The sequence below is a fragment of the Lonchura striata genome, chromosome Z (genome assembly GCF_046129695.1).
Source record: "Lonchura striata isolate bLonStr1 chromosome Z, bLonStr1.mat, whole genome shotgun sequence".
In the NCBI taxonomy this organism is placed as follows: Eukaryota; Metazoa; Chordata; class Aves; order Passeriformes; family Estrildidae; genus Lonchura; species Lonchura striata.
Window position 1 is genome coordinate 45,893,362 of NC_134642.1, and position 22,262 is coordinate 45,915,623.

The 22,262-nt window shown below is 44.0% G+C and overlaps 1 protein-coding gene and 1 long non-coding RNA gene across 5 annotated transcripts in view; one reads left to right on the top strand and one right to left on the bottom strand.

Annotated features, from left to right (window-relative positions):
- Positions 1 to 357: 357 nt before the first annotated feature.
- On the bottom strand, positions 358 to 8,186 carry LOC116184583 (uncharacterized). Its single transcript, XR_013341659.1, has 3 exons — positions 8,118 to 8,186; positions 5,703 to 5,820; positions 358 to 419 (listed from the first exon to the last, which is right to left on the bottom strand). It is a non-coding gene; the product is annotated as an uncharacterized LOC116184583 (long non-coding RNA).
- A 214-nt stretch (positions 8,187 to 8,400) lies between these two features.
- Positions 8,401 to 22,262, top strand: part of SETBP1 (SET binding protein 1) — a 267,683-nt gene continuing 253,821 nt past the window's right edge. For 2 of the 4 annotated variants that reach the window (XM_077790257.1, XM_077790258.1), the window contains exon 1: positions 8,403 to 8,622. The gene's annotated coding sequence lies outside the window, so the exon portion shown is untranslated. Of the gene's footprint in view, positions 8,623 to 22,262 lie in introns of all 4 variants that reach the window. The other 2 variants (XM_077790259.1, XM_077790256.1) reach the window with 2 other exon arrangements.

Here is a 22,262-nt window from a genome sequence, read left to right on the forward strand (position 1 = left end):
AAATATAATCCGCTTTCTATGCAATGTGCTACAGCTCACCATGGTAAGGGCTCAAACCTCCCCTCTGTGCACTGACCAGCCTGATGCCTGTCCTGTCTGGCTGGGAACAGTGCTGTCCCTGAGATGAGATCCAGCACAGATGACAGAGTCTTAATACCAGCAGTTATTCTTGTCAAATATTGCACTCTGGCCTTGTGGGATCTTGTTCCCACTGTGTGCGGGCTGGCAGGGGCTGGTGCAGGCACATGGTGCCAAACACCCTGAAGAATGTTTGCAAACTGCTGTTCAGATGGAGCTCCACTCTGAAATGAGATCCACCTTGTTCCTCATGTTTCCATCTTCAAAAGTTTCAGATGTCCCACAACAATGATAAATAATTTAAGCATAAAAAGCATCCATGTGTCAAGTTTTGCAAAGCCCTGGGAGGGAAGGAAAGGCAATTTAAATTTTAGATAAAGAAGGTGCAGAGGTATTGAGAACAGGTTATTCTCCATGTGTATATTATCTGTGGATGGCTATCCATATGGATATTATCCATTGCCATCGGAAGGACTTTACACATTACTAATAGCACATGAACATGTTCTTTCTTTTCTTTTCCTCCAAGTAATTTTTGAGACCAACATCAGCTCACCCTCTTATTGCTGATTTTATCTTGTGGTCTGTGTCTCCTGCCCTGTGACTGGCCCAAGAAAGTCATACAGACAAAGATAGCAGATATTTTCTTATTCTTTGAATATTGTTGGTGTGGGCTTTGTTGGAGGTTATTTTTAGGGAGGATGAGGTACATATATTTTAATAAAACTAAGGCCATTCTGCGTTATTTCTTGAGAAACAAAAATTGTTGGTCTCTTCATGGGACTGAAAACATACTAGGACAAGATAAATCATTAATTTCTGATTTAATTAATGTTAACCATGCCTAAAAGAACAGCCTAATAAAATACAGTAGCAGACCCACGCAAGAACACCCAGCTGTGTCATTCTTGGAGCAGTGGCCTGGAAGACAAGGTTTGGGTATCTGCTCAGATTTAACAGATTGCAAATGAAATCACACATCACCAGTGAGATCTAACCATGAAGGTAAGGCTGTGTCCCTTTCTATACCAAGAAATCCATCTTGGTTGGAGAAATTTTCTGACCCAAATTTCTGAGCCAATTTTCAGAGCCAAAGCAAAACCCTCTGGTTTCAGGGGTTCAACAGTTTCTTGAAAGTCATGATTTCACCTATTCTTATGGCAGTGTTTCTTCAGTCACTGGATGGCTACTTTCACCTTGAAGTAGTAAGATTTTGCTTGCTGCTAGATGGCAGCTCCCAAGAGAAATGCACTCTATGCACCTTGTTGTCAGGCAAAGTTCAAGAGACTTTTACACAATTCTTTTGCAAAGTAATTTCCCAGGCTGCCAACCCAGAAAGGACCATGCAGGCCATCTATGCTGTATCCAGACTGTCAGAATGATCAGGGATTCAGCTTGGCTTAGGCTAAAGCATAGTTCTATTTTATTCAGTTAAACTTTATTTCCAGAAAGAAATCTCAGATCAAATCCAGAATTGCACCTGGGCAATGTAACCCTCAGCCCCAAAGTGGACCCCAAATGTTTGAGCAAGGTCTTCCAATTGCAGCAATAGAGTTAGAAATTATTTGAATTTACAGTGGATAGGAGTCAATTAAACTGCTCCTTGGGAAATGCTGAAGAGAAGAATGGCCCCAGCCCTCTTCCTTGAGAGTTTAGGAACCTATGTCCAGTTCCTTAATAGAATTTAATTTTCTCACTTACAAACCTCATTCCATCTGCAATCTAATATATTTCTGATGGCTAAGCACAGTTCTTCAACCCTTGTCCTCAAGTATTTTTTTTTTTCCATTTTCCCCAAGTATTTGTTTTTATTGCTCTTTTCTATACCCTCACCAGTTTTGTCACCACATGTCTTAAAATGTGTCTGTGAGATCCTTGGACAGCCTCTAAAATTCAACCCAAGATTCACACCAGCACTTTCAGATTTGAGAGTCCAACTCAAAGCTGTCAGTGCCAGGCTTGTCCAGATTTTTTTTTCTGGGCTTGTAAGAAGCACCTTAGTACAATAAAACACATTTGTTTGCTCAAGCCAGGCAGTTTTTTCTGCATCAGGTCATCCTGCACTCTTATTCTTTGCTGTTTCAGTGACTATAATGTCATCTACAAATGTCATCAGGAGCAGTTTTATATTTACTTCCAGATCACTGATGAATACCGTAAGAGGAAACCCTAGTAGCACTCTTCTTTGGCCATAATTCTGCATTGACAATTGCTTTCAGAGATCTGTCAGTTAGGCAGTTCTTAACTCATTTCATGTCTGCTCCTGTCCTGAACCCAATTACTTTTGCTTGGCTAAAACATATCTTCTCAGAAGCCATCCACTCTCCAAGCTGAAAATGTCATGAGATGGTGATTTTTTTACCTATCCTCCTATTAAGCTTCTGAAGTGATTAATTGCTATGAACCTTGTACGTCTTCATTTCAATATAATATTTTCTCTGAATTCAACTTCTAGTTAACAATTCCTTTTATGGCTTCCCCATCTAGATTAAGCCATTCTTCATGGCCAAAATTCTCAAATATAGCCAGTATTTCCAGTCACTCCCTATCCTAAATTATACAGCTTTCAGTTACTTCCTGCCTGTCCTGTGCTTCATTGACTGATGTTTCATTTCTGGCTGATGTTTTGTGCTTCTTATTCATGTTGCTGCTCCTATGGCAGTTTATAAACCTTAGATATACATAAGTACGTATGCTGAAGGCTATACGTACATATAGATGCAAAACTGTAATCTGTATGAAAACTATAATGGAAATCCACACCATCATAAGGCAATAGTGCACATGAGAATACAGGATGGGTTTTGATGCTTATTAGTAATTAGTTTCTTTGAAGATTTGTTTTATGAGGGAAAGAATTTAATGCAATTATAAGATCAGAGTCACTCATTTGCTTGGGGAAGACTGAGAAACATCAACACACAATAGAGCAATGGCAAACTGATGCATGTTGAAAGAGAAAATATTCAGAGCATTTCAAAAGGACACGAGTGTCTGAGCAGCCTGAGCAAAGGGCAGGGCCTGGTGCTCTGCTGGTGTGCCAGCAAGTACTGCATCACTGAGCATTACAACTTTTGAGCACAGAGAAATGTTTAGACACTACCTCCACAGGGGTAGAGAAGGATGTGGAAAGATCAGATAGATAAGAAAGCCTGGGTTTGAGCCTGAGCCTCCCATGTGGTCATCTCCCCAGTTGTTAAGCTACAAAAATTTTCTCCCAATTGTCCTGGTTGAGGAATTGGAGGCAAAATCCTCTTGTTTTTGGACAGTAACTGACACAACACAGCCTTTGTCAGCATCATGAAGATGCTGAGACAGGGGTGTCAGTTCTGAGTTATCAAAATAATTTTCAAGGGAAATGGTTTGGGGTGGGAATAATGTGGGTATAAATGCCCTCAAACCATGGAGAATCAAGCAAAATAGGGGAGCTCTATCTTCCAAATTTAGTTTTGCACTCGGTTTCCAACCCCTTAGCCCTGAATTTTGATTTTTGCCTGTCATTGTTCACACAACAATGTTGAAACTTAACACCAGATGTTGGAAATATTTATAAAATAAAAGGGTAACTTTGAAAATCACTGTTATTTCTAAGTTGTCCAAACAGTTGAATTAAAATTTTTTGATGGGAAAAAAAAAAAAAAATAGACAGGGTTGAAATATGTTCATATTTACCCCCTCTTTTCACTTGTCTTGCAATATAATTGTAGTGGGATACAAGCAGTTGGAAACTTTGTATCTGAAATTTTGAAATATGTATGCACATATAAACAGATAAATGATCATAAGATAGATAGATAGATAGATAGATAGATAGATAGATAGATAGAGATAGATAGTCTTCTACATAAATCTCAGAAATGTGCTAGATATCTGATGAGCCAGAGCACACAAGGAAAGTATCTGTTTTAAGCAATTTTAATAGTAAATATATACTTTTGATAATCTGATTGTATTTTTCTATCCTATAAAGGTACCCCTGCTTCACTGGGGACCTCTCAAGATAATTTTTTTGTATCTTTTACATTGACTTACAAATCACCCAATAATTCTGCATAGGTTTAATTTATACCTTGAACTTAAGGAGAGTCATATAGATATCTAACTTAATATGCTATTTATATAAAAATAAGAAACTCATGTCCTTCACTACAAAACATCTGTCTCATGAAGTCAAGGTTATATGTAGACTGTTAGGCACAAATAGGAAACTCATCTCAGGTCTGCTGCAGAACTAAACCAACTTTATGAATGCCATCATACTTTTTTTAAAGTTAAAAGAACAAAGAGGAGAAACTTCCTCTTTGAGATTATCCACTTAGATTGAAATCCTTGACACACAGCAGAGACAGAGGGAGGAGGTTGTTTAAAAGAGGGAAAATTTTCTAGAACTAGAAGACAAAATCACAGGTCAGAATACCTTTGATGTCAGTGCTGATCCACAGTGATTTATGCACACGTGTCCTACACAATGACCACTCAAAAGGATGGGTCTTTTTCTGTTTATGAAATTTATCCTGACAGAATTTGATGCCCACAAGTAAAAGTAACCAGGTGTGATTTTGTTTTTAAATTTATACATAACAGGCCTAAAAATAACTTTGGGTGAATCACAAACTCCCTTTGCTAGGTCTGAGTATTTTTTATTTCTTTATATTCTGCCATGTTTTCAAAGTGAGCATTAAATAAGCCATTATCTCTATTGCTTCCTAAGTTGAACTCACTTTGAAATTATTTTTTGTGGGGCTGTTTAAATACATTTGTTTATGTATATGTATCCTCTCCAGAAGTAAATAAATTAAAAATAAAAAGAGAAAAGGCTCACAGAATACTTTTTATCCTAAATTTACTGTATATAATAAAAATATTATTTTCTAGAAAAGGGGAAGCAAATGTGATAATTTTTTTCCCTTTCTCTCTCTCTCTTTTTTTTTTTTTTTTTTTTTTGAGTATTTGATTCCATAATTAGGTTTTCTGTGTTAATCTAATCATGCCAATTATTTCATAACTGTTTGTCAGCTTATTCCAAGGAGAAAGATGATGGTCAGCGGAGCTCTTTGATACAGAGTTCACCTGCCAAAAGTTTTCATTTCAAAACCAGAATTCTTCACAGGAAATGTCACCACCAGCTCTGCCAAGAAATGTTGAATCTGTTTCTTTTTCCTTTTGTTTAGATACAAAATGACAAAATGTAGCTCCAGTTGGGTGATTTAATTTGAACAAACAAGCCTCTCTTCCATGTCAAAGAGCGGATTGGAAATGACAATCCCTGTTTGGTTTCAATCAGAAATGCCAACGATTTCAGTGTGACATTCCCGATCCAAGAGTTGTGAGTCGCATGTTTGTTTGGGATGGAGATGGGGTTGATCTGTTGGTCGTCATTTTGGAGGTTTCTTGTGTATTTTACCAATTCATCTGTTTTCTCCTATTGGAGAGAAGCATGAGGAAAAGACCATGAGGGAAGGACAGGCACAGGCTGCTGTACCTCAGCTCAGATGTTTGGGATTTGTACGTATCTTGGAGGATGTCAGCCACATGGAGAGATCCAAAGGGAAGTGATGCTTTGGTGTGGTTTTTACTTAAGATTTTTTCCCAGGAATGCAGCAGGGCTGAGGGCACATACTCACCCAGGTGACTGAGTCTGCTGATGGTCCAGGAGGGCTGTGCTGGCATCTTGGGGCCCACAAATTTCTTCCACCTATTTGGGGTTAGACTGCAACCTGTGTTGTAGGTCTGTTGCTTCTCCTAAAGGGACAGGGTGAGAGAGATGCAGCTTTCAAGTCTGAAGAAGAGAAGGCCTTTATAAGGGAACCCCTTCTAGGGCCTAAAGGTGCTCCAAGAGAGCTAGAAAAGAACTTTTACAAGGGACTGGAGTGGGGAATGGCTTCAGACTGAAAGAGGGCAGGTTTAGATTGAATACTAGGAAGAAATTCTTGGCTGCGAGGCCCTGGCTGTTGGCCACAGAGAAGCTGTGGCTACCCCATCCCTGGAAGTGCCCAAATCCAAGTGGGATGGGAGTTTGGAGAAGCCTGGGGTGGTGGAAGGTATCCCGGACCATGGCACAGGGTGGGACAAGATCTTTAACATCCCTTCCAAGGCAAAAAATTCTAAGATTCTATGATGTATGAATAAGCTTCCATGGCAGGTAAGGGTCAACCCTTGCATCAGCTGCACACTGAATTCAGGTCACTCAGGATGATGGCCTGAAGCCACCCTCTGTCCCAGAGCAAAGAGGGGAGACTTGATGTTCTTTGAGCCTCCTGCAGCACACTGGGACAGGGAACCCTGTGGCACCATCTTTGCAAGGGATCAAACATGCAGCGGAACACAGTAGGATACTCCCTATATTCCCCCTCCTGCCCTTGGAATGTTATCTTCATTTATAAGTACAGTTCCACAGCTCCATTTCACAAGTCTTTCCTCCTCTGGGGGTTCCTCCTCATCATCTCAGGCAAGCCAACAATTTACTCATGTGAGTAAAGGTATGCCCAGCTGGCAGACCAAAATGCAGTATCATCCAGATTGCTGGCAGAGCAAGGGTGGGAAAGAAAAAGCCCAACAATGTGGATTTCGCACCGCTCCCCACTGGCCTGCAGCTGAGTTTGTGTTGTATTTTGTACATTGCTACTGGTCCATTCTGAAAGGTGATGGAGGTGGGGGAGTGGATTTAGACCTTAAATTAGGGGTCAAGAGTCCTTGCTTATCTCGTCCAGCCCCAGAGAGGGAATTCTCAGCGTGGCCTGAACAGCAGTAACTGTCCCCCAAAAATGCCTCACACGGGTCACGAGCCCGCCGCCAAAAGCATATGGGGGGCTGGCGGGGGGCGGCTGGGAGGGCGTGGGAGAGACTGAGCTTGAAGTGGGATAAATGGGATAAATGGCCCTGCCCTGAATCTCACCTCCTCTGCCTTTTCTCCCCTGCCCCCATCAGTGCTGCAGTTGTGTCAGGTAGTGGCACTGTTGAGTACATTAACCCGGAGCTGAGCATTGCAGCCACGCCGAGTGCGTGTCTGCGTGTGTGAGTGTGTGTGAGAGCGGGTGTGTATGTGTGTGTGTGTGTGTGTGTGCGTGTGTGTGTGTGTGTGCGTGCCTGATCATTACCATTTATTCCCCACACTTCTCCTCCTCCCCCCGCCCCCAGTGCTGCAATACTCCGGGAGCGATGGAAACAGAGGAAAGAGAGAGACATCAGCCCCCCAGATCTGCTTAACCAAATCGCCGCCCCTTGCAGGGAAAGGAGGGGGGAGGGGGGGGAACCAGACCAAAAAGACAAAATAAAAGACAGAGAAAGGAAAAATCCAGCGGGGGAGCAAAAAGCCGCCCCTCGGCGCACCCTTTCTCAGCGGGGAAGGGGATGCGGGTGTGTGTGTGTGTGTGTTGTGCGAGTGTGCGAGCACCGACTCCGGCCCCATCAGGGGAAGGGGGTGTTTTCCCTCCGCCTTCCCTTCGCCCTCCCCCGGCCCGGCGCGGGGCGGCGCGGGGGGAGCGGAGCGGAGCGGGGCGGGCGGCCGCAGCCCCGCAGCCCGCCGGAGCTCCGGCACCCGCTCCGGAGCCCAGGGAGAGCAGGGATAAAGGGAAGCTTCCTCGCCGCCGCCAAGCAGCCCTTTTCTCCTGGCGGGGCTTTGCTCCTTTTCTTTCTTTTATTCTTTTTTTTTCATCGGTTGTTTTTTTTTTTTAATTTCCCTTCTTCTTCTTCCTTTTTTTTTTTTTTTTTTTTTAATATTTTTGAAACTCCTCGCCGGGAAAAGCAAAACCGAAAAGGCTTCCCCGCAACCTCGCCCCCCTGCAAAAAGGCTCCCAACCAACCAAGAACAAGAAGCAGAGAGCAAAAGAGACCCCCCTCAAAAAAAAAAAAATTAAAAGAAGGAAAAGAAAAAAAGAGAGAGCTGGAGACCAGCTCCATCGATTTCAAATCCAGGATTTCATCCAGTATTGAGGGGCTTCTTTTTTTTTTTTTTTTTTGGTCTCTTTTTTTTCCTTCTTACCCCCTCCTCCTTTCTTTCACCCCCCGCCCCTCTGTCCCCCCCTTCTCCTCCTACTCACCCCCCTTTTTTCCTTTTCATTTTATTTTGGATCCTGCTAAAATTAGCCGGGACTGCTCTGGGTGTTGCGTGTCAATTTGATTTACTCCGGGATTCCGGCTTTCCAAGACGCCATTTTCCCCCCTTTCTCGCTCTATCTCCTTCTATTTATCCCTCTCTATCTATCTTTTATCTCTCGAGCTGTCTCTCCGTCTGTCTGTCCGTCCATCTCCCTCTCCCCGGTGCCTTCCTCCTCCCCCCTCCCTCCTCCCTCTGCGCTCTGCGTGCGCTGCGCGGCCGGGCGCTCCCCTCATCCCCATCTGACAGATGAACACCGCCATGGGTTTGCCGCAACACAAGCAAAAGCACCTTTGGGGGCTGTGGCGAGGGATTGAAACCGGGATCTAAAAGAGAAGAGACAAGAAGGGGGGAAATCCGAGGAGGAGGAGGAGGAGGAGGAGGAGGAGGAAGAAGGAAGAAGAAGAGGAAGCTGCTAAGAAGCCCCCGCTGCCGTTTTGGGGATATGGGTTAGTAAATGCGGGGAAAAAAAAAAAAAAAAAAAAAAAAAAAAAAAAAAAAAAAAAAAAAAGGGAACCAAAATTCTGAGGCATCGAGGAAAGGTTTGCCTTAATGATCGGGATTGCAGGAGGATCGTACGCCTCTCTCCTTTTCCTTCACCCTCCTTTTTTTTTTATTTTTTTTTTTTTTATTTTTCGCCCTTCTGCATGCAAAAGTTAATGTCGTCCCTTTTTTTTTTACTTTATTTTTTTCTCTTTTTTCCCCTCCTCTCTGTTATGACTTTGCAATGGCGCGGAAAAGGGCTTTATTTTTTTTTTTTTTTTGGGGGGGGAGGGGGGAATATTTCTCCTCTGTGCATTGCATGCGAATCCTCTTCCCCGTCCCCTCCAACCCCTTCCCTCCCCATGCTTTGTGCCTGTTTAGGATCATGTGTGCGTATCTGTGTGTGGCTCTCGTGGGGTGGGGGGTACCGGTGGTGTGTGTAAGACTAGGAAGGGGTTGGAATTTTTTTCAGGAGTTTGAATAATGTATTTATTTCCCCCGCACCCCCGCCATATACCCCCTCTGCCGGCCCCCCGCTTTGGTAGCCTACATGTGTTTATATGCGTAGGTGGCTGCTATGTGTGTGCCTGTGGAAACTGGGGGGGGGAGACACGACCCCCCCGCTTCGTAAATTGCAGGTTAAGTGGAGCTAGAGAGCAACACTGTAACCTTATGGGGATTTGCGTGTGTGTGTGTGTGTGTGTGTGTGTGTGTGTGTGTGTGTGTGTGTGAGTGTGAGTGTGAGCGTGTGTGTGCACGGGGCTCCGCGGCCGCGTTCCGCGGGTGAACCGGGGGGCGCCGCTGCCCCGGGGTGGCCCCGCCGTGCTTTTGACATTGAAAAGGACACGCAGCCCCGAAAAGCTGCGATTTTGGGGAACAACGAAATGGGAGGACGGGGTGGGGGGGTAGTAATTAGCAAAGAGGGACACCCCCTCTGCCGCCACCCCCACCACGCTCGGTGGCTGGATAATGGTTCTTAATCAGCCGGTGATTGCCGCCCTCGGGACCCTGATGGCCCCTTGTGCCCCACAACGGGCGGACGCGGAGTTCAGCTATGGGCAGGCTGAACACCGCCGGTATCGTCGGGCTGCGGGGTGATGTGGGGAAGAGGGGGTAACACGAAGCCCGCAACCTCGGGCTGCTATTGTCAACCCCAGCCCTGGCGCAAGGCTCCTGCCCGGCGCCGGGCACTCGCACTCGCACTCACACTCACACCCCTTCCTCGCCGGGTTTCCCCGGAGGGCAAGGGGAACTGGGGTCTCCCGCACCCCTTATTGAATCCCCAGGTGGGAACGTGTGTCAGTGTGAGTGAGTGTGTGTGTCAGCCGTGAGCGTGTCCGTGTGTTTGCATCCCAGCATCCCACCGCCCCACCGGGCACGGCGCTCCCCGCGCTGCCCCTTCCTGCTGTATTTATGTCTCCAAAAAGCAGTTGAGAGAAGGATTTCCGATTCGTTTCCGCTTCAAATAAACGGCCCCGATAATCCCGGGCCTGACGCCTGATGCTGAAAAGGCACTTGGCCGCCCGGAGCCCAACCCGGGGAGGCGGGGGGAGACAGGGCACACCCCGACTCGGACACCCCCAGTGGGCAGGTTCCCCTGGCTTCGGGAGGGGTGATGAGGTGGCTGGTGCATGGGGGATGCACACGGGGGATGCGAGGGGAGATACGAGGGGAGTACCCACTCATTCCGGTACCGTGGGGTGGCGGTGTCCCCGCGGCTGCCGTGAGCCGGGTTAACCCAACCGGGCTCTGGGGGGAGTGGGAGGACGAAGGGAGGAGGGGAGGGGAGCCTGGCAGGCTGTTCCACCGGTGTACAGAGGTGTTTCATTAGCCACAGGCCCGCAGTGGCCCCACTCTGGGGTGGGGGTGTCCTTCTATGTCCATCTGCCACACAGCAAAGAGATGCAGAAGAGTGGGGAGAGGAGAGGGCAGAACTGGTCAGTGATCTGCTGTGCGTGAGAACATCTGAGCCTCCTGGTGTGGATGGAAGGAGGAAAAGGCTACTGGCAAATCTAGTCCTGTGTGGAATATTATGGGTCCAAATGGGAACGATTACTGGTTTGAAAGCCCCTGCATGCAGGATTGACTTGGTGCAGGCTACAGAAATGGCATTATCAGGTGCGTAGAGACAAGTAGCGACAGCATGAACCTGAGGAAACAAGTGGACCCTATTTTATGGACAGCAAAAAAATATTCTTATCAGGGAATAATAGAATCATAGAATGTTTTGGTTGGAAGGGATGTTAAAGCTCATCTCATCCCAGTCACATTTTCCCTCAAGGCAGGGACACCTTCCCCTAGATCTGGCTGCTCTAAGCCCCATCCAGCCTGTCTTTGAACATTTCCAGGGACTGGACACATTCATGGGAAAATGTTAAAGTGTCAGTTTTATGCACAGCTTTCTGCACTTACTCAGTCTTTGCTGAGATTATGCCCCTCATCAGAAGCTGCTTGCACTCAAAGGAGAAACTTTTTTTCATCTTAATTTGTTTTTTAGCTGAAAGGAGAAAAAAAAAAAAAACATCCACACAATGGACTTGTACTTTAATCTGTGCTCTTAGCCTCTTAGCTCAGAAGGGTTATGTAAAAATAGGAAAAAAAACAAAAGCAGAAACACTCAGTGAATGGAGACTTCTCTTCCATCTCTTATTGGCTTCAACTTTTTTTTTTTTAAACTTCTCAGACTCAAAGTTTTAATTGAAACCAGAAGTCTATTGAGAAGTAACTGAGCCAAGAAAACCTCTGTTTTCTCTGCAACTAGGGATGGGGAATAAATAATTTTTAGCTGATGTTATTTCAAGTCGTTTGAGCTTTTTGATTCCTGCCAAAAAGCCCAGCACAGATTATTAACACATTATCATTTTAGGAGGATGCACTTTTTGAAATGCTATAAAATGGTGTGTTAGGTTTGTGCAGAGCCATAAGCTATGCTGGTTGTTGGCAAACAAAAGAAACAGTGGCCATGATTTATTAATAATAATGGTCATAACTGAGCTATTTAGCTTGATTTGATATATACTGGTTTCTTTACCGAAGTTGCTTTGTATTGTTTTCAATAATATTGTACTTTGATTATGCTGGGAACTGTTCTTGTATAAAAACTGCTGTGGCTGTGTGCTTACTTAACTCAAGGAATTACTTGCTCAAAAAGGTGCAACCATAATTTTTTGGCTTCAGATGCTGCTTAATCTCCTCTTCTGCTCTTTTTTGACCCATTCTTTGAGCTCCTTTTCCCTACCACACACATCTCTTAGGTGCAAGTGCCAATTTACCAATAGGACTCTTGTTTTCCATTACCAGATTTGCCTAATCCCAGTTTCAGTGACTTTTTTTCCCTCTCAGTAGGGCTCAATTGCTCACACATAATTTTTCCCTTCTGTTTTCTTTCCCCTTTGGACAACACCCGCCAGGACTGAAAAACTCTTGCCTTGTGCCCTGAGACTTGCAATTACACAGCAATTTTGACTCTTGACCTAACTAGTAGCAAGAAAGGCTATTGTCTAATGAACCACGTGAAAACAGTTCTGGGATCCAAGACATTGCTGTGATGGAAATGAAAGATGTCCCAGTGAACTGGTGACTGATTTGTTTAACCATATGCCTAGGCAGTTTTCCTTGCTTCCCATTAACTACCTATCTCTGGAGTATCTTTGATCTGTGTGTCTGCAACAACATTGAAAGGCAGACTTAATAACTGCCAACATGCATTCCATGAAGCATGGAGGGACATATTTTAAGCTGTGTTCAGAAAATGCAGCACCATTTTTGCCTACCATAGTATGCAGGCAGGCAGGGTTTTAGATTTGTAAGTTCAGTGTTCAAGTATGCTTCTGGTGATGAGACGAGGGCAGCAAATCTGAGTGTAAAAATCATATAATCACAGAGTGATTTGTGTTGGAAGGGAGTTTAAACATCATCTCATTCCACCCCCTGCCATGGGCAGGGACAATTTCACTACCCCAGGTTGTTCCAAGCCTTGTCTAATGTGGCCTTGAACTCCCCCAGGGATGCAGCAGTCACAGCTGCTCTGGGAAACCTGTGCCAGCACCTCACCACCCTCACAGGGAGAAATATTTTTCTAATATAGGTGACCTATGAAATAGTAAGCAGACAGAGGAAATCCATGATAAGGTCTAGCCTTCCCTGTTGCTGGGAGTCCAGGAAACCTTAGGGCAGCATAAATCCAAAGTTTAGAGCTAGTCTGAAGTGAGGAAGGAAAGACTCTGTAGGAGAACCTTAGCAGAGAAGCTTCCCAGTGTTGCTGCAGGGCTTGTGGTTTCTACTGGGACTGGTTTTGCTGCTGTTGTTGGTTCTGTTCTCATTCCTTTCTCTCTTTCCAGCTTGATACAAAAAAGCTCCTTTTCCCATTATTCTTGCTGAGGAAATAAAGTGACTTAGACTTTTAGGAAATTGTCACCTTGATTAAAGATGGACTTCAGAATCCCTCAACTCAGTGTTTGAGCCTGGGGGGACTGTCAGATCTGAAAGTGATTTGCAAATATTTGATATTGGGACTCCTTTTTCCTTCTGATATAGACATGAAATCAGTTTGTAAGTGCATGTGTTTAGCAATACCTGGAGACTGCTTCTTTCTTCTCCTGGTGAGAAGGCTTCACCTGAAGTGCCTTCAGAAGTTCATTGCATTTTTGGACCTGTTTAGAGGTCTGTTGGATGCTGGGACCCAGCACAGCTCTGCAACAGGCACGTGGATTCTAAATTCATATTTGATTGGTTATAGAGAGAACAAAGTTAAGGGAATAAACAGCTGGGGGAATAAAAGAAGACAAAATAATTTCTTAAATTGAATAAAAGCAATCAGAGAATCTTTCAGAGCTGAGGAAATGAGTGGAGGAAGTAGCTAATTTATATTTATCAGCTCTTGAGAGAGAGCAGAGTTAAGAGCAATTTTGCCCTTTTGGAACTGAATTTACTTTGGAGGACAAATTGTCCAAATGCAGTGATGAGCTTTTCAGTAAGGTTTGGGATGACTGGGTATGAAAATAAACCTTCTGACATTATTTCATTTAGGGTTTTGTTGTCTTTTACGTCTCTTCAAAAGACCAAGTAGAAACTTTGAAGAAGAGCAGGTGACCAAAGAGGAAGGTGGCCAGGGAAATGCTCTGGGAATACAGACCCTGGGGCTGCTCACACATCCCTGGGTCATGTTTACTCTTGCTCATGACTAGGCTCTCTGGTGGGCTTGTGTACTTGTCCATCCAGCTCAGGGGTTTTCCAGGGAGCACAGGAGTTGTGCAGGTGGTGAGGATGAGCCTGAATTACCTTTCCTGTGCAGTGCTGCTGATCTGATGTGCCCTTTTGAAAGTGAGCACAATGTGTGGAAAAGCCATGCAAGAGGAGGCCAATTTCCACACAAACATGAGGTCATAAGGCAGTGATAAGGTTCTGGCCTGCCCTGGTGAGCACCACAGCACCAGGTGGCCCAAGGCTTGGCTCTGCAAGTTATTGGGAGGAGCTGGGATTGTGGCTAAATACTGTCATGAGGGTCACTTATTCATCTTCTCAGTGCCTCTGAAAGAGCAAATTCCTGGTACCCTAAGGGTTGCTGTGCAGTCTTGGGCAGACAAGGGCTCTGTGAGAGTGGCAGCAATTAGAGCAGTTTCCTCTACTGTAGTATGGTATATAACTTGTAACAGTGCTTGGGAAATCTTTTCAGAAGAATGTGTGGTAGGCAAGCATGGAATAACCCAGGACTCACTCAAATACCTCAAAATTAGAGATGGGTTAAAGATTGGAAGCCTGAGGTTTTAAGTTGCTTTGAAATTTTTGTTAGATTTAACCTTTAAAACTGAGATATATATGTATACAATGAATCATTCTCTTTCTGTCCTGGCATTTTAGCAGATGGAGAAGCCAGATTTAAGATGGAAGGGAGAAACTGATGATACTCAAACCAGAGGTCAAGCTGCAATGTGTTACAGGCAGGTCTTCCCTCTATATAAATCCACATATCCTGAATATCCTACTGATGTGATTTCTAAGACTTGGACACTTGCTTTACTCCCCCCTGTGTTTCCAGACTCAGCATATTCTGGAGTGATGCTGTTATCCATGTCTACCTCTCCTCAGGACTTGCTAAATATTTGGCTTTGGAGAATGTGATGGGAAACTGAAACTCCTCTGAAATCCTATTAGTTTCCTAGACAAGGAAACCCTTCCTGTAGTTTTTCTTTCTTTTTTTTTTTTCCTTCTTCTTCTTTTTTTTATTTTTTTTTCCTCTCTAAAGCCTTCCTATGGAGCACTATAGCGGGGATTCAATAGAATTCTATACTGGGAATAGCTCTCTGCTGAATCCCTTAGTTCTTTTTTGGAAGGGATCAGAGACAAAGCTTAACTGGGGGAGTTCAGTAAGTGTTCAAACAGGACTGTACACATTTGTGCCTGCTGTAGCAGGCATCTGGGCAAAGTGTTACTATACATGTCCATTGTTCCTAAGGTTGCAAGTCAGTTTAAAATATTAACCCACACATGCACATCATTGTAATTTCCATAAATCTTCAACTAATGGGCTGAAAAATGGCATGCTTTCTCTCAGTTTCATGACAATTTTCTTCCTGAAAAGTTGAGTAAGCCTCTCCAGCTATCAGTTTTGTTTTCAATCAGTTCAGAAAAAGTAAGAGTGGTAAAAGGAAACACTTTCCCTTTTTAAATTAATCTAACTGCATGCTTTTAAAGAGGACTTCAGTCTCTATCTTATGGATTCGGGCTTCTTGATGGCCTCTGTCATCTTTTGGTGCTTGAGTGAGACAAAAACTGGAGGCCATGTTTTCTGATCCCATGACAGACTGGAGTGTAGACATCCTGAAGTCAATGGTATTCTTGTAGTTGTTGGCTTAAAGAGAAGGGCACTGGCCCAACAAATCCTGTTGGATAGGATTCAGAAATGTCTTTTTTTTTCACAGGTGTTAGTTACATTAGATTAAGTTCTCTGTCGTAGGAGGTATTCACAGGAGCATGAGTCCTGCTCCTCCACATCTATCAACAGCATTGAAGAGACATCTGCTCTTAAAACATGCTGTCTTCTAGGTGTGGCTTTTAGGACAGAACATTTTCTTCACTCTTAGCTCAGCAAACAGACCTCCCAAGGCCCTTAAACAAAATGTTTGGGAAAAAAAGTAGTGTGAGTAAAACATAAAATAAAAATAAGCTGCAGCATGCTTCTAGGTAGGAACTGAGAACTTGTTAAAACCCACAGCCATCTCCACATCAGGAGCAGCAGCACAGACAGCTCAGTTCAGTATTCTCTTGGCCCATCACAGCCAACAGGTCAAACTTTGTTTGATTGGGAGCTAAGTGAAGAATTCAAATGAAGAGACAGCAATCCATGGATCATTTGATGAAGCGAGGTGGTACCCAGGACTGACCTGACATTGGATTCCTCTCCCATCCCATCTTTTAAGTTCCTCATGAAGTCAGTGGTGTTTGTAGCATTACAAGTGACAGAATGAGAGGAAATGGCCTGAAGGTCTCCAGGGGAGGTTCATATTAGATAACAGGAATAAATTGTTTCCTGGAAGGTTGGTCAGCCATTGGAACAGGCTGCCCTGGGAAGTGTTAAAATCACCATGTATGAAGTCTTCAAAAAAATGTGTGGATGTGGCACTTGGGGACATGGAGTGGCCTTAGCAGTGCTGGGGGAATGGTTGGAATCCATGATCTTAGAGGGCTTTTCAAACCTTAATGAATCTATGAGTCTATAGGAGTAATAATCCCAAGTGCTGGTCCTGCTTCAATAGGGATTTGAATGGTGAATCTGGGGCTCCTGACCCTCTGTGCTGCCTTGGAGGGAGTTTGATGTGTGCAAAGAGCACTGTAAAGTAATTGAGCTGGAGACACCTTTCAGGCCTGTGGATACTCACCTCTTTCTGATTTAACTTCACACAGCACTTCTGTAACCACTTCCTCTTAGCCCTCATTAGAGGCAAAGGTGCTCCTTCTCTTTGCCCACAGCAGCGGTCATTTATCTTGCCTTTATTCCTGGCCTCAGGTCTTCCCATCAGCATGCTCCCAACTAACATTTTTGTGCCTCTTGATATCACTTCTCCAGCACTGTGGGCATGTCCCATGTGCATCCAGCTGCATCCACTTGTGTCCTGTGCTGCTTTTGCCTTCTGATTTTTTGTTCTTGTTCTTGTTCTTGTTCTTGTTATTCTTGTTCTTGTTCCTCCTCCTCTTCTTCTTCTTCTTCTTCTTCTTCTTCTTCTTCTTCTTCTTCTTCTTCTTCTTCTTCATTGTCTTTGTCATCTTCTTTGTCTTCTTTGTCTTTTTCTTCTTTTCTTTATGATGCTTTAAGAGACAGTTCTTGGTTTTTCTGGCCCTGACACTCTCCCTAAAAAACTGATGTACTCTGTAGGACAAGGCACTCCCAATGCTTTCCTTTAAATACTCTACATTATTGCTATTCTTCTTGTATGCCCTTTAGACACCTCATTTTTTCACAATCCCCTCTTGTTGGTGTATTATACAGCATCAAGCAAGACAAAACTGCTTACTCAGCATGGAAACACACAATGCAGTGCCTTGGATGGACAAAGTCCAACCTTTCTTACCCCTAGCATTGTTTGAAGCATGCAGAATGGAATAACATGAGATGTGTTGTTTGTACAGACTGGGCACGGGATAGATCCTGGATTGAAGCCTTTTAGGTCCTCCTTGTGCCATCACTTACAGCTCTGAGGAATGGATGCTGAGCCAAGACATGGTGCATTTCGTTTCAGATGTGTTGTTAGATTTTATTTATTTATTTGTTTTTCCCAAAGGAAGAGGTAGCTGGTCTATTTGGCACATATGCAAGCAAAAATGAAATAATGGAGGAGGGAAAAAAATAGGTGAAAGAAGTTCTGTGGCAGCAGCAGTAAATAAAAACAAAACTCTCATTAATGATTCATACAAAGAAATAATTTTCCACACATTTCATGATGCAGAGGGAAATGTTTGATCAGAGGGAGGAGAAGAGATTATTGGCCTGCCATGACAGTGTTAGAAGGAGGCTACTGTATATGATGGCAGCTCTCCAAGGGCAGAGTCAATCTAGGAAAGTTTGGTAGCACAGATGATGGAATTGTACACGGGTTTGCTTTCTGTGGCTGATCTCTGTGCCAATAACCTTTCCCTAAATACCCATAAAACTTTCCATTTGTAGCCTGGAGTAGCTGCTGCTACCTCCAGGATGGTATGCTTGGCAAGAGCTGGCTGGAACACAGTAGGTTATTAAGTCCCCTTCTCTGCATATTGACACTTCCTCCCAAAGAATTTTATGGCTGTTGTTAATGGAATAAGTTTTATCCTTGCAGTGGCACACACTCTGCTGCATCCAGCAGAGTGCTCAGGGTGGTTGGTCTCTTGGGTCATCCCAGGAGTCACTTCTGATTGTACATCACGCTGAGAGTGATGATGATTGGTCTGGGAGCTGAGCAACCTAGTGGTGACCTGACTTAGGCAAATCTACCAGCTTGACTTTTTGGGTTGTAATCACCTGAGGAACAGCTGGCATCTCCTTCTGCTTTTCACTATCCTGGAGGCCTGATGTTCACAAGGAAAATGGGCAAAAAACACATGCCAGCTCTAGATGTCATTAGGATCAAACACTACCCCTGATTTCCTAGAGAAGCTGTAAATGCCTGAAAGTGTTCCAGGCCAGGTTGGACTTGGGGTTGGAGCAACCTAGTCTAGTGGGAAGTGCTCCTGTCCATGGCAGGGGGTTGGAAAAAGACGGTTGTTAAGGTCCCTTCCAACACAAACCAAATTTTTGTTGCCTACCTTGGAGGGAACAAATGGGAGGAGTTTGACCCTTTCAGAGACTAGAAGCCTCTGTGAGAAGGTGTTCTCAGGTCTGATGACTGCACTCCCTTTCCCAACACTTTGATACAGCTTTAGGTTTTGAGTGAGTAGATTTGCAAAACCTTGAAAGAGTTCTCAGGCAGAAGCTTGTAAAAGTCCTTGGGCAGCATGATGGGCACCTCTCCTGCTCCTGCAGATGGGTGCTTCACTACACTGGCCAGAGCTGTACCTTGGGCAGTATTGTTTATATTGTCCTTGTGATTTATGGCTGTGTCAATTGTTTAATCATTCAGTTGGCCCTCCTGAAAGTCCTGTATGATAGTTACTTACATAGAAAGGTGACTATCTGATCTAATTATAAACTTACAAACCTAATTATGGGGTCAGATATGATTCCATAATCTACTCTAAATGTGTCTATGTTGAAAAGACAGATACGTGTGTGTGTGTAATGTGCGCACTTACATACCTCTGTAATTACAGATGTGCTTGGATTTTCATTTATTTCTGCCTCTTTGTCTTGGGCAGGATGCTTGCAGCTTCATCTGGCTGTGATAGATATGTGGTTTACCATGTCTTTTTCCCTCTAGTGTGACTTTTCCTGGCTCCCTTTGCCAGACTTTGGCACACTGAGGCACAGCCATCAGTCAGTGCTGTTCAGGAGGTGCAAAGGGATGGTTGCTCTTGGACTCAGCACAATCTGATGGAAACAAGTGAAGGTTATATTTCTGGCAACTGCCATTAACTCTTGCTTCTTGTTTCCATGTCGATAACCCACATGTGGGACAGCTTGCATCTTATCCCTTTGTAGAAAGTCCTCATATAATCCAGGGAAAATCAGAGGCACAGTTGGAAGCAGAGGGAAGAGTAATCTTCATGTGAAGAGCAATCACATTTCTTCTAATTCACTCTATTAATGAATTACATACCTCAGTTAGATGGACACAAGGCAGGTGACAGAGAGAGGGTATTTCCAGTGTGATCTATAATGTGGACAGAAAATAACTGCCACAGTGATTATTTGAGCTCCCTGACAAAGCTGGGTTGTTCTTTCAGAGGATCATGCCCTCAGGAAGTATGAGAGGTTGTGGTCCAAAGCTGCCATAAGTCTAGCTCCAGGGGTCTGAGCCATGGATTAAATACTGTATTGGTACATGATACTGATTGAGTATAAACTCATACTGGTTCAAATTTGCTCAAAAAAAAAAAAAAATTGCAGTGATTAAATTTTATCCCAGAAGACTTGTATTGTATCATGTTATGATACACTGTCTGCACCATGCCGGCTTTATGGCTTACAAGTTTTCCCATCTTCTGGAACTGCCTTTAAGTCATCACAAAGAAAATTTTAAGCCTCATATTGTGGGCTTGCCCATTCCACAGAAGTGTGATCAGATGTCTGCTCTTGACCAACCAGCATCATGCTGCTGGCTATCTGGCAGTTCATGGACAGAGACCACAACCAAGCATGACATTCCAAATTTTTTTGCAAAACAATAATGAAGGAATAGGCTGGGCCATTTTTCTACTCCAGTATGGGTTAACTGGGTTCAGCACAGATTGTCACATGCCGGGATGTTGGGTTTTTAAGACCTATGACAAATTCTGAAGTTTCACAGACACTGCCCATAAAAGCAGATTTCTCACCAAAACTACCCTTGGTGTAACATGGTTTGTCCACTGGCTTCTGACCCAGAGGCAACTGCATTTCCACAGTGTCATACATCGAAGCAACCTGGAAGTCTTTGAAGCGAAATGTGCAATCTCATCATTAAACACTGCTGCATAGTCTCTGGTGCTTTGTGGTGAATGGTTTTAGAAGGATGGAATGTAAAGAGGATTCCAGGATTCTGAATATTTTGCAGAGATTAGGGGTTCAATGCAATGTCCCACAGAAGAATGGAAGATCCAAAGGCAAACTGATAGACACAGAGTTTGAAAAGTTGTGATCTCCACTTTGCATCCCCTATGAGCCTCAGACCTGTGCTTTTGTTTCCCCTGACTTTAACCTGTTTAACCTTTTTTTCTTTTTCACTGATTCATTTTGGACTCTATGAATGAAATTAAAGCAATCTCAGTAGTTACAGTGGTATTAGTGTAGAAGGGATTTGGACAGCACTTCTTAATGTTGCTCCCAACTCCCTGCTGGTGTTCCTAGTGCTTGAGCAGTTCAGAGGAACTGCAGAAACATTGGGCAGCTGAGCCTGCCTTGCTTGCATGTGTCAAAACAGTGTTTGCTTGCTCTTATTTTGGTTGCTGTCACACTCAGAATCACAGAATCATAGAACCACTAAGGTTGGAAGAGACCTCCAAGATCAAGTCCAAGCTTAAGGTAAAAGCTGTGCCAAGTATTATGTCCACTTTCATTTCACAGAGAATCCCAAGCAGGTGGATTTATCCTCCCTCCTATTGGCTCTCACCTCTGTTTTTGTCCTTGGCAAATTTTCACTTTAATCACTTTATAGCTGAGGCATCTGAATACTCACAAGTACCAGGTTGCCTGAGGCAGAAGAAGGGAGCATATTCAGAACCCCTAATAGGAGACATTCAGTATGACCCAAATAGGGCTCTTGGACTTGAAGGCTTTTGCCTCCAGAAGAGTGTTTGAGGTGCCCAGAGGAGCTGATAAGAAGCATGAGCACTGGTAACAAGGCTGAGCAAGCAGGCATTCGATTATTTCTCAGTACTTATCAGAGGAAGTGTGAAGCTCTCCCTAATTAAGAGCTAATGCCAACTTCTGTGAAATTTATTGTCATTCACCTGTGAATTATCCTCCTCAAATTTAACTTGACTGCAGGAAGCCTGCTAGCAGTAACACTTTCCTCAGTGAGCTTAATTTGGATGGTTAAATGCCTCTGTAGCTGCTTATTGAATGGGACTTGATGCTGGTGAGCATTGGAGGCCTGGAACAGCAGCTTGAGTCAGCACTTTGAAGTTTAGACATACTTCATGTCCTGGGTATTTAAAGTAGAAATAGAACTCTTTCAGCAACAGGGCAAGGAGGAATGACTTTTAACCAACAGAGAGTTAGTTTAAATTGGATATTGGGAAGAAATTCTTCCCTGTAAGGGTGGTGAAACCCTGGCAGATGGTTGCCCCATCCCTGGAAGTGTTCAAGGCCAGGTTGAACAGGGCTTGGAGCAACCTGGGATAGTGGAAGGTGTCCCTTCCCCCATGGCAGGGGAATGGAATTGGATGAGCATTAGAGTCCCTTCCAACACAAACCATTCTATGATTCTGCTCACAGGCACTCTGGAGAGGGGAGGTTTCCAGTAGAGGTTACACATTCAGAGACCTGAAGTGAGGATTCTAATTAGTCAAAGCACAGGTAGCCTGCCCAAACTAGAAAGACCAGTATGATGTCCCTGCACCCAAGTCATTTAACTATTAACCCTGAAGGAGAATAAGGAGATATCTAGAACAATGACCCAGTTAATTCTGGGTGCAGCACTTGAGTGCAGAGTTATTTGTTGCTACCTGTGGGTCTGGTGATATCATCTGCAGACTCTTGGCAGAACAGGAGGCCAATATTTTAAGTTGGGTTTTAAGGTGGATTTGGCATGAATTCATCTGACACGGGTGTAATGCTATGACTTTATTTATATGTTGTTTGTTTATGCTGAGCTGGAGGCACACAGCCAAGGAGGGATGAGTACTTGGACATTATAACCCAGCGTTTGGGTCTCAAAACCAGATTCTGGAGCAGAAATCTGGCTTTTTGTTCACCCTCCATAAAACATTATCCAATGGCTCAAAACCTGAATGAGTCTTCGTGTCCTGGAGCCACGAGCTGCATTTACGCTCCCGT